The sequence below is a fragment of the Cicer arietinum genome, chromosome 1 (genome assembly GCF_000331145.2).
Source record: "Cicer arietinum cultivar CDC Frontier isolate Library 1 chromosome 1, Cicar.CDCFrontier_v2.0, whole genome shotgun sequence".
Classification (NCBI taxonomy): Eukaryota; Viridiplantae; Streptophyta; class Magnoliopsida; order Fabales; family Fabaceae; genus Cicer; species Cicer arietinum.
Genome location: NC_021160.2, coordinates 44771678 through 44785060, shown reverse-complemented (window position 1 = coordinate 44785060; position 13383 = coordinate 44771678).

Here is a 13383-nt window from a genome sequence, read left to right as displayed (position 1 = left end):
GATTAACCATCTGAATATTGACGGAAAAAATCCCTGTTCATTGGCTTCTGCTTACCTCAACTTTAGTTGATTATAAGATTCAAACCAAAAATTTATTAGGGGTGTTTCACTTAGCCATCTATTGATTGTGTCTTTGTAAAATAGTGCATGTTCATGCATACTGAGTCAAGTCATGTCACTTGTCTTAGATAGTTGGTTGGCGACAAAATGGAAAATAGAGAGAAGTCCAACGTCGTGAGACCCATCACCTCTATTGGACAAAAAAGAATAACCAAGATAATTATCAAATACTTCGTTCGATCAGTATCATAAATACAAATAGTTATTATAATTATTTTTATATAAAATATAAATTTAGTAAATTATTTTTTAAAATGTCAAACATTCAATTACCTATATTAAATATTTTTTATTAAAATATTAACATTAATTAAATAAAAAAATAGTTAACTTTATAATAATACCAAAATTTAATGTCATTTTTTTCTTATAATAATACCATCTTTTTTAGTAATGTCTAACTCCATTAATAATCTTTTTTAATACAAATATTCTCTCTCTTTAACTAAATGTTAATATCCTTTTTCTTTTTTTAATTGACCAATTAATATCCTTTAGATTAGATCGTATATATTTTACAACACGAGAGTTTTTAAGGTACATAATTAATTTGACATACCTCAATATGTTTAATTATTAAATTAATAATTAAATATATATTTTTTTTAAAATATTATTTTTATTATTTATATAATTATAATACTTAATTATTATTTATTAAAAATACCAAAAAAATAAATTTTATTTTTTTAAAATTTTATTATTCATAATAATAAATATTAATTAATTTTTAATAAAATATAAAAAGATTGTGATATTTATAAATAACGAAACAATATTTTTTAGTGAAATATTTCATAAAATATAAAGGTCAACAAATATTTTTTTTCAAACAATAGATACCTTTTTAATTTATTAGTTTATAAACAAATATATGGAAATCCTTAGAATCTATACATGTATCATACAAGCCCCATAACAACATGGTCAAAACGCTCATTCCACTATTCAAAAGTAAAAAGACACCGCTCAACCCACCTTTGTTGTTTTTTCTCTCACAAAGCAACTTCTTTCTTATTTTCATTTGCCTCACGTCTTAATTAAATAGAGCTTTCGCATGTAGTTTGACGCGCTTACTTTAGTTAAAATAATTTTGAGTGACAAAAATTAGTTAAAGAGATTAAATTAAACAAATCAATTTAAACAAAAAGGGATAACTTAAGTGGTTGATATTATTAAATTATTTAAAAATAAAAAGAAATTGATAAATCAATTAATTGATATAATTTTGATAAGTATAATTTATATACGAAAGTTGAATATTATTTGTCCAATGACATTTTTGTTTTGTTAAAAATTATTATTATTTTCTCTTTTTTTTTTAGTCAAACAAACAGAAATGCTAAAATTTATTTTTCTCTTTAATTTCTTTTATATTAAAAAATACATCAAATCTATTCTATTTTTCACTTACTTTTACTTTCTCAAACTCTTTTTCAACTTTTTATCTCTTATTACTTTCTATTCACAACTAAACACACCATAATACAACTATAGTATAACCCCCACTACGCGAAAAATATGATTTTACAGCGCTTTTTTTAATCTATTTACAGCGCTTTTTCAAAAAAAAAAACGCTGTGGAATCGAACGCTGTAAAAGATACAATAGCACTTTAAAAAAACGCTATAAAACATGTAGATATAACGCGCGCTTATTATACACATTTTACAGCGCTTTTTCAAAAAAGCGCTGTAAAATGCGCGCACATAATATGCATTATTATGCACATTTTACATCGCTTTTTTGAAAAAGCGTTGTAAAATGCACACCCATAATTCATATATTGTGAAAAAGCGCTGTAAAAGGCGTACCTAATATATGAATTATGGGTGTGCATTTTACAACGCTTTTGGGTGTACATTTTACAACGCTTTTTTGAAAAAGCGCTGTAAAATGTACACCCAATATATGATCTATAGGTGCATATTTTACAGCGCTTTTTCAAACAAGCGCTGTAAAATGTGCATTTTTTTTTAAACGTTGTAAATTAAATTTTTGAAAAGCGCTTTTTAGCTTTTTATGACATTTTTTTTAGAAAGCGTTGTCTTTTAGCTTTTTATCCAAAATTATTTTGATCCAGAATCAGTTCACAATCAGTTCACACAACAACAAAACATATATTCAAATACTATAAGCAGTTCACACAATCAGTAGACAAAAAACATAACTCTGTAACTTAATTAACATATATGTAACTTTGTAACTCTGTAATTTACAACCTAATTAACTACATTCAGATACATATATATAACCTAATTTACAACCTAATTAACTACATATACATTGAACCTAATTTACAACCTAATTAACTACATATTCATATACATGTTCATATATTGTGTCCTATGATCATATACATATAATAACTAACATAATATACAGAATATGCACTAGCTACCATATAATATTCAGATCCCTTGCCCACAACATGCTATTTCCCAGAAAATCAAATAATTTTCATTTCAAGCACATACTGACACCATTCTTCCTTTAATTCCATTAGATCTTCCTCAGAATATGATGGACTGGAATTGTCAAAGTAATGCGATATAAAAATTGAACATATTAAGTTAGTATCAAATATATAGATAATTTATATATGAAAATCATATAATGAAAATACCGTACCGTTTCTGGGATAATAGTTTTATTCTTGTCAACAATCTTCTTCATGAATCGCAATACGTAGTACCCACAGTGGATGTTGTTTGTTTGACGAGGGCACTGTAAAATAAAACATATAAGTCAATAAAATATTTGTGCATTAATCGTAAAGGCATATATTTGTAAATGAAAATTTAAAGGCATATATTTTAAGCCTTTATTGGGATCCATGTGATATTATTAGACTTTTGCTTCGACACTGTAGCACCTCTTTGAGCTCGAAAAACTTGTAAGGCACTATCGAATTAATGAATAAATGTGATTATTATAGCATTAACAAACACATTATTTATATACATATGTAAGAAATAAATGAATATTACTTACGTGTCGAACATAGTCTTTATTTCGGAGTGATTGTTGTAATTGTCATGCAAGGGATCCAAATAGTATATAACTTCAGAGACCACATTGATTGCAAATAGCACCCAATGTGCCCTACAACAACAAAAATTTGGTTAAGCAATTTTGTTTATACACAACTAATAAATGAAAATCTCATTAATTAAAAAAGATATAAATAAATAATATATAATTATGTACCCTGAATTATATGGTGCGAAGAACAATTTATCCTTTTCTATATTTCCTAATAACATATCTACAATGTAATTCTTTACATTTACTGGATCGAGTTTGCACATCGACAGCTTATGTGGAGACAAGAATGAGTATTTATTTGACAATTTGCGCGTGCACACAACCTTCTCATACAAAAACCTTCAATGAAAATTTTAAACTAGATTAATTACCAATACATTTAATTAATTACCAATAAATGCAAATCAAAGTATATTTTACCTTATGTACAAGCTCATGACAGTAACACTAAGCTCCTTATGGTTGAGAAGTTCGTAAATGTGCCCCTTTTCGAGAAATTCATTATACTCATCTCTGAATATAGCTTTATTCATTGGTATGATGCGCGAATCGTCGTTGCTGCCCATGTTCCGTTTTACTTGGATGTCAAGACACGCCCCGTATTTAGCAAGGCATGGCTGACTTATTTTAGGAGCAGCAACAACAACGACTGATTTTCCCCGATCCAGTTTTCTTGCTGCAACTTTGGCAGCTTTATTACCCTCCAGCCTTTGTAGTTTGCCAGCTCTATTACCCTCCAATTTTTGAGGTTTGCTGGCTTTTTTTGGCTGTACGAGTGGTTTATTTAATTGGATCTACAAAAATGAGGTTAAATGTTAGTTTATTGAATCTGAAAAAATGACAAACCTTAGGGAATAAATGTGACAAACCTTTGCGGGAGATGTAATTGATACTTTTCTGGGAATCTTTTTATCATTCCCTTTAGGCTTTTTTAGCATCTAAATATAAATGTGAAATTAAAGTTAGGAGCGGAAAAAAATCAGCAATTAAATATACATATCAATTAAACATACATTTCAATTAATTAAATATACCTTATCGAGGGCAACAAGATGTGTGGGCCATGCCACGTAACTACCAATAGCTTCGCCCAATAACTGCATATCTCCATCGTTGTCGGGTATTGGCAACGGTGCAGTTGGTTCAAAAGCAACAACATGTGATACTTTGACATGGCCCGCAGGGATCAGAGTATTCTGCAATACTTCTCCCGAAGTATTGTACAATTTTCCTTTTCCCACCTTCCAATGAGTAGGTGAGGACAAGTATAGCACGCATGGAGTGACGCCCTAAATCAATAGTTAAAACATAAGTACGGTTAATATATAAGTTTGCCCTCTTGATTTTCAGAACTTTGTTTGATAGTCTCCTAAAATACATGTAGGATTAAAAAGATAAGTTCAATAGCATTTTTAAAATACAATATTAAAAAGTATTCAAGTGATAAAATACAATATTAAAAAATATTAAAGTGATAATATACTTACACAAAGTTCTACTACTTTTTGGACATTTTCATTGTCAACCACTCCGTCTTTATTTACACTCGCTTCCTTCCACAATATATGACGACCCAACGGTTGATCTGATTGGGTGTCTTGTCGCTATTCGTTAAGATCATAAACAAAATAATACAAATTAGTTAGACACTATAGTTTATAATGCAAATTATTTCAATATTATATAATAGTGATGTTTAATTACTTACAAGTTTTTGATCAAGACGTGCATATCCCATACGTGATTTTTTGTATGAGTGGGTTGGATTTCTTGCCTTTTCGCGATTTGTCTTACTAATATTCTATATAAAAAGATAGCAATTGTGTAAAAATTTAAAATACGCTACGAATATGAATAATAAAACACAAATGCTAATAAATTAATCACTTACGACAAATGCGGGGTCCGAACATTTGGATACAAATGCACTCCATTCATCATTTGATATATAATGTTTATATATTTTTGGAGCTTCAACATTTGTATTTCCTTCTCTATCTTTTAGATAGAAATTAGAGAGGTGAGATCTAAATCCCCGGTGGATTTTCCCAGCAACTCTCAATACATAACTCTTTCTCCCCTCATCAAGAACAAAAGTAGTCTGCAATGAAAAAAATTATAAGTAAAGTATTTCAATGAAAAAAATTATAAATGACAAAAGAGTGGATCAAAAAAGTTACTTGAATGTCATTCCATAGTATATTTTTGGCATCCTTCAATGCCTTATCTCTCCAATCATCAATTGTAATTGAGATATTTTGTCGAACAACAGCCCCAATGTAACTTACAAACATTGAGCTGTTGGGGTCAATTGGCTGACCACTCTCATTCCGGCCAACCTAATAAACTCATATAGTAAATACATGCTATTAAAAAAAGATAAAAAAAATACACAACAAACAGAGTATACTATAGTATAATCTCAAACTTGATGCCATTGCTCCTTGCTTTAATGACTTTTTGCATTATAGTTGCACCACGTTTGACTTCATTTTCATAAGTCTTAGTGGTGTCAACTTCTTCATTTTGACATTCTAAATCTTTGTTTGTATCCATTTAACTACAACAAGTTCAACATGCAGTTTAGTATAACATCAACAAGCTCAACATGCATTATTCTAAGTACATATCAGTATCAGTATATCTTAAACAAGCTCAACATGCAGTTTAATGATTAGAAAAAAAACATCAATACCTGAATAATGAGGGTTCGAAGAAAGACGAAATGCGAAGAAAAGAGGGTTCCCAGAAAGCTCGCAGAAATACGGTTTGAAGAAATACGTAATGAGGGTTACGTATTTCAATGAAAATATATTGTGTGCAATAGGAGAGATGATCTTGGATGGAAATAAAGTTCAAAATGAAGGAGATGATCGTGGAAATAAGGTTCGTAATGGACGGGATGATAGGGTTTGCCAAAGAAGAGAAGAACGATGAAGGTTGAGATGATAGTGAAGTTTACGTAATAAAGCGGTTACTGTTATATATAAAACCCTTTTACAGCGCTTTTTTATAAGCCTTTTACAACGCTTGTTTGAAAAGCGCTCTAAAAGGCGTCTTTATTTAATTTTTTAAAAAGGCTCTTTTACAACGCTTTTCCCAAAAAGCGCTTTAAAAGGTCTCATTATTTTGTAATGTTATATGAATGTTATTTTTACAGCGCTTTTTTACAGCGCTTTTTCAAATAAGCGCTGTAAAAGGGCTCTTTATTTTATTTTTAAAAGGGTCTTTTACAGCGCTTATTTGAAAAAGCGCTGTAAAAATAAAATTCATATAACATTACAAAACAATGAGAAAATAACCCTAAATATGTGAAGCAGCTTATATACCTGGGCAAAAACGCGAAGGTGTATTCGACTACACCTTCTTGTATTCGAATACACATTTTTCTGGGAACGTGTATTCGACTGCACATCCTTTGTATTCGAATACAGGAAATCTGGGAAAGTTTGTATTCGAATACAGATATTTGTATTCGACTACATAAGCACAGTTTTGCTTAAAAACTCAGTTTTTTTATGAAAATGTGTATCATTTAATACACAAATTCATATATCAAGAAGCAATAATCAACAAGACATAAAAGATATGACAAACTATGTATATCATGCAATGGTTAAAGATCATTTTCACTCAATATACCAAGTTCTCTTCGGATTTTATAAAATGAGTCTTTAGGTAATGGTTTTGTAAATATATCAACCAATTGATTGTGTGTATCAACAAATGTTACCTCAACATTACCTTTAAGTACATGATCCCGTAGAAAATGATGTCGGATATCGATGTGTTTAGTTCTAGAGTGCATGATTGGATTCTTTGAGATGTTTATTGCGCTTGTGTTATCACATCATAAGGGAATGCATCCGAGATCAACTCCATAGTCATGTAATTGCTGTTTAAGCCAGAGAATCTGGGCACAACAGCTTCCTGCTGCAATGTATTCAGCTTCAGCAGTACTAAGTGCAACGCAAGCTTGCTTTTTACAAGACCATGAAACAAGTGCATTTCCTAAGACATGGCACGTGTCGCTGGTGCTTTTACGGTCTGTTTTGCATCCCGCATAATCCGAATCAGAGTATCCTACTAGGCTACATATGCTACCCTTGGGATACCATAGGCCTACATTTGTTGTTCCTTTCAGATACTTCATAATTCTTTTAACAGCTACTAGATGTGATTCTTTCGGATCTGCCTGAAATCTAGCACATAAACAAACACTAAACATGATATCTGGCCGGCTGGCCGTTAGATATAATAATGATCCAATCATACCTCGATATTTGGATATGTCGATGGAAATTCCTGATGCATCTTTATCAACATATGTTCCGGAGCCCATTGGAGTTGTACTTTCTTTGCAATTCTCCATTTCAAATTTCTTTAGTAATTCTTTACAATATTTGGCTTGATTGATGAAGATGCCGTGCTCAAGTTGCTTGATATGAAGTCCAAGAAAATAGTTTAATTTTCCCATCATGGACATTTCGAATTCTCCTTGCATTATTGAAGAGAATTCTTCACATATGTCCTTGTTGGTTGATCCAAATATTATATCATCAACATAAATTTGAACCAATAATGTGTGACCATTTTCTCTTTTGACAAATAACGTTTTATCAACTTCTCCTTTGTCAAATCCTCGTTCACATAAAAAGGTGCTTAATCTGTCATACCAAGCTCTTGGAGCTTGTTTTAGACCATAAAGAGCCTTTTTCAATTTGTAAACGTGTGAGGGATTTTTGGAATCTTCAAATCCAGGGGGCTGCTTGACATAAACTTCTTCATTTATGTACCCATTGAGAAATGCACTTTTCACGTCCATTTGATATAACTCAAAATTCATGGAGCAAGCATATGCTAATAGTAGACGTATGGCTTCTAGTCTTGCTACCGGAGCAAATGTTTCGTCAAAGTCTATCCCTTCCTCTTGATTGTATCCTTGAGCAACCAATCTAGCTTTGTTGCGAACAACTATGCCATTCTCATCTAGTTTATTTTTGAACACCCATTTTGTACCAATGATGTGTTTATTTCCAGGATTAGGAACAAGTTCCCAAACTTGGCTTCTTTCGAATTGATTGAGTTCTTCTTGCATGGCAAGTATCCATTGATCATCTTTAAGTGCTTCACCAATTTTGGAGGGTTCGATTTGAGAAACAAACGCCATGTTTAAGCAAGCATCTTGCAATTTTAACCTTGTTGTGACTCCTTTATTTATATCACCTATGATGTTGTCAATAGGGTGATATCTATGGGTTCTCCATTCTTTAGGAAGATCATCACTTTGCCTTTCAATATTGACTCCACTTTCTTGTTGAAGTTCTTTGCTTGGATCATTACTTTCAAAAACATCATCATCATCACAAGAAATAATATTTTCTTCTTTTATGGGGTTAGTTTCATCAAAGGTTACATGCATTGATTCTTCAACTAATAAGGTTCTTTTATTAAAGACTCTAAATGCTTTACTAGATAAAGAGTAACCGAGAAATATACCTTCATCAGCTTTTTCATCAAATTTTCCAAGGTTGTCTTTACCATTATTTAACACAAAACATTTACATCCAAAAATGTGAAAGTGAGAGATATTGGGTTTTCTACCTTTGTAAAGTTCATATGGAGTTTTCTTAAGAATTGGCCTAATAATTACCCGGTTGGAAACATAGCATGCTGTGTTTACAGCATCTGCCCAAAAGTATTTTGGTAGATTTGAGTCGCTTAGCATAGTTCTAGCAAGCTCTATTAAGGATCTATTCTTTCTCTCAACGACCCCATTTTGTTGTGGTGTTCTTGGTGCAGAAAAATTGTGAAAAATACCATTTTCTTCACAAAATTCTTCAAATGAAGTATTTTGAAATTCCCTTCCATGATCACTTCTAATTGATACAATTTTGGCAGATTGTTCATTTTGGACTAGCTTGGCATAGTTTTTAAATGCCTTAAAAGCTTCATTTTTATTTGCCAAAAATAAGGTCCAAGTGAACCTTGAGTAATCATCAACAATAACTAGTCCATATGAGTTTCCACCAAGACTTTTGGTTCTTGATGGACCAAACAAATCCATATGTATCAATTGTAGCGGTCTAGAAGTTGAAATAACATTTTTAGGTTTGAAAGAACTTTTTGTTTGTTTGCCCTTTTGACAAGCGTCACATAATTTATCCTTTATAAATTTTATTTTTGGTAAGCCTACAACAAGATCATGCTTGACCAATTTGTTTAAATGATCCATGTGAATATGAGCAAATCTCTTATGCCATAGCCAAGCATCATTATTGTCGCTTACCAAAAGACATTTCATTTTCAAGGATAAATCTTCAAAATTAAGTATGAAAATGTTTTTGAAACGCTTACCAACAAACTGAGTTTCATTTGTAGCTTCATTTTGGATGACGCACTCATCTTTATTAAAAACTATCTTGTATCCTTTGTCACAAAGCTGGCTGATGCTTATGAGATTATGTTTTAGACCTTCAACATATAAGACATCTTCAATTGAGGGAGATGGTGCTGTACCAACTTTTCCAATGCCTAAAATTTTTCCTTTGTTGTTGTCTCCATATACTACATGTCCCTTTGACTCAAGTGTTAAAGCTGAAAATTTTGTTATATCACCCGTCATGTGTTTAGAGCAGCCACTATCCAAGTCAATATTTTTGGTCTTCTTTTCTTGACTTTCATTTTGTTCTAGTCTTCCAAGTTCGATTTCGTGCTCTTGAAGTTTTCCAAATAGTGCAGAAAGAGACATTTTGGATAGGCTTTTCTTTTCAGATATTGCTGTAACTTTTGGTTGCCATGCGCCCTTGTATGATCTTAGTACTTTTAGATTTAATTCATCATTGGTGAAGATTTTTCCGAGTGCTGTCAAATGATTGGTTAAGTGGGAGAACCTTTTCTGTAATTCTAGAATAGACTCTCTGGGCTGCATTCGAAATAACTCATATTCTTGTGATAATGTGTTGAGTTTAGACCTCTTTACCTCAATGGTGCCTTCGTGAGTTACTTCCAACGTATCCCATATTTCTTTTGCTGTTTTACAGTGATATATGCGGAAAAACTCATCCATTCCTAGTGCAGATTGTAATATATTCTTAGCCTTTTTATCGAAAAGCACTTTTCTTTTATCCTCATCAGTCCAAGAATTTTTTATCTTTATTTCTTCTTTGTTATTGATGACAGTTTTTGGAATGTGAGGACCATTTTCAACTGCATCCCATATGTCGTCTCCTTGTGCTTCGAGATACGCTTGCATACGGATTTTCCAAAAATCGTAGTGCTCTCCAACAAAACATGGTGGCTTGGTACTGCTACCACCGTCTCTAAAAATAGGTTGTGCGGAAACCATGAGTAATTGATCGAGGAATAAGTTACCTTAACCTGATCTGATGCCAATTGTAAGTATAGAAGTACGCCTAAGAGGGGGGGGGGTGAATTAGGTGTTAGTAAAGTTTCTTGTTTTTAGTGATATGGTAGTTGAATTTTCTGAGTTTAAGAACAAAGCTTAATAAAAATTGCAGTAAGTAAATGAACACGTTAAGATTTATCCTGGTTCCCCTTATAACCAAGGGTACGTCCAGTCCTCTTGCACACCACAAGAGATTAATCCAATACTTGTCAGAAAATGTACAACTCCCACCCTGGGATTCTTGCTACAAAACTTCTAACAATACTTCTAAGATAGCACACCACTATCTTACTTGTACAAATGATACAATAAGGTTTGAATGAGTCTAAGATGTGGTATATTGATAAACAACTCAATAGCAATTCAAGTACTTGAGAACTTTTAGAATGATATGAAAATCTAATGCAAGTACTTAGAAAAATCAGAATTTTGTTCAAAGTTGTTTAATGAATTTATTCAAGGATTGTTATTTTTGATCTGAAGTTATGGGGTATTTATACTCCATAAAACATCCTTTCAGATTCGTGGCCATTGATCCAAGAGGTTTGATGAAAAATTACAATGTTCTAGAGGCATTCCAGATCTGAAAAATTGTAATGTTTCCAGGTGTATTCGAATACAGTATATGTGTATTCGAATACACGTCTTTGTAACGTTCAAAAAATTCAAATTTTACATCTTGTATTCGAATACACATCAGTGTAGTCGAATACAGATCAATGTATTTTAGCCTCTGACTTAACTTGTATTCGACTACATATGAGTGTAGTCGAATACATTTGGCTACTGACTTAGCATGTAGTCGACTACAGATGGGTGTAGTCGAATACACCATTTAACGTTTTGCCTCTGACTTAAGTTGTATTCGAATACAACATGGTGTATTCGAATACACTTATGCAAATTGTCAAAAATATGATTTTAAATGATTTGTTAATGTTGTTTTTGATTTTCGAAAACATGTTAAATGCATATGTAAATATGAATTGTTCTCATGTATTTGAACTATTGATTTGTATCATATACCTTTACATTTAATCATTTATTATTTGGATTTTGAAGCTTATTCAAGATGGTTTGATCTTCTTTTTGATCTTGCTGCATTGTCCATAGTTGGTGGTCTTGTCGTCATCAAAAACATGTAGTTTACATTCTCCCCCTTTTTGATTATGACAAAATGTTGTTGTGAAGAGAGTGTGATGTTGAAATCTTTGCTCCCCCGTAATAGGTGCATACTCCCCCGTTGTATGTGATGATTTGAAAATTGTTTTTGAGTGCCTACAAGGTTTGAAATGCAACAACAACACCAAATTTTCTCCCCCTTTTGACATGATCAAAAAGAAGAAGAATAGAAAAGAAAAAGAGACATACACGTTGCGAGCAAAATCATACACAAAAGGCATATAAGGGAACAAGAATAGCAGAAATGGAAATTAAGTCAGAATATCATAGAAGTGAATACATAACAAGTCCCGAAACGAGTAATACAAAATACACCAGAATTAAAATGACAAAGGAGTTCATAAAGCAAAGATCACAGTAATACAGAATGCAAAAAGTTAACTTAATACAAAATTAAAGACTTAATCAAATTCTGTCGGAATGTGGAAATGATCAAGTTTGTCTGATAATTGACTAATGTCTTGAGATAGTGCGTCATGATTGCGAGCAATAGTAGTTTCAATGGTGGTGAAGCGAGTGTCGATAGAGGTGGTCAACTTGTCGAATTGAGTTTGGAAGAAGGTTTGGAAAGAATCAAGGCGAGTCATGATCATTTGATTGGAGATATAATCATCATCAGATGCAGTTTCCTCGCCATCTTCATCTCCTTGAGCAGCAGTGTTGGATGGTCCAGCAGTGTCCGCCGGTGCATCTTCAGAAGGTGGACCATGATCACCTTTATGCACAAAGGCTTCAAGCTCATCATTCCATATGATCCTCATGCTAGGCAAGACACCTAAATCCAACAGATTTTCTTTGGTGGGAGTAAACATAACCTCATCAGCAAAGTCCACACCAAAGTGTTCCAAAATTCGTGAAACTTCCTTTGCATATGGTAAGCCAATTGCTTCGCGAGATCCAAGCATGATAGATTTCACAAAAAATGCCCAATTAAGTTGACGACCTTCAAACATGAAATTCATAATTTGCAGTTCAAACTCCGAAATTTGGGAGTAATTTCCAGCCTTCGGAACCAAAATGTAGCTAAGGAAATAGTGTAGAAGCCAATAATCAACAGTAAGATTTCCCACACCATACCGTTGCTGGGCATATTTGGAACCTGCCTGAGCTCTCTTTTGTTCCATGGTGCGGCGATCAAACCGACAGAGAGAGACATACGCATCATACTTAGAAATATCACCCCATTCACATAAATTGTTTGGACAAAATTGTTCACCATTAAAAGGAATATTCAGAATTTCGCCAATGGTTTTGGTATTTAAACGAATAACTTTACCCTTAACGCGCGAGACTAGCAGTTTGCCCTCTTGTATGAGATTACAATAAAAAACCCTAACCAAATCTGGATAAACTGGACCATTGTAGCCTATAAACTCTTCAACATGTTGTGCTTTAAGCAACGCAGGAAATTTAAAATCAGAAAAAGAGTCCAAAGTACCGTATTTGGGGATAATAAGGCGCTTGTCCGAGTAGAAGGTGCGAAAACGATCAATTTCCTCCGGTGTGTGTAGAAGCCGGGATAGATCCGTGATGTTGGGAGTCTTGGTTCGTTTTCGTGAGGGACCTACTGCGGCATGTTTGGTGCGTGGTCCTCGTTTGCGAGCATCCATGGTGAGAAAGGGTAT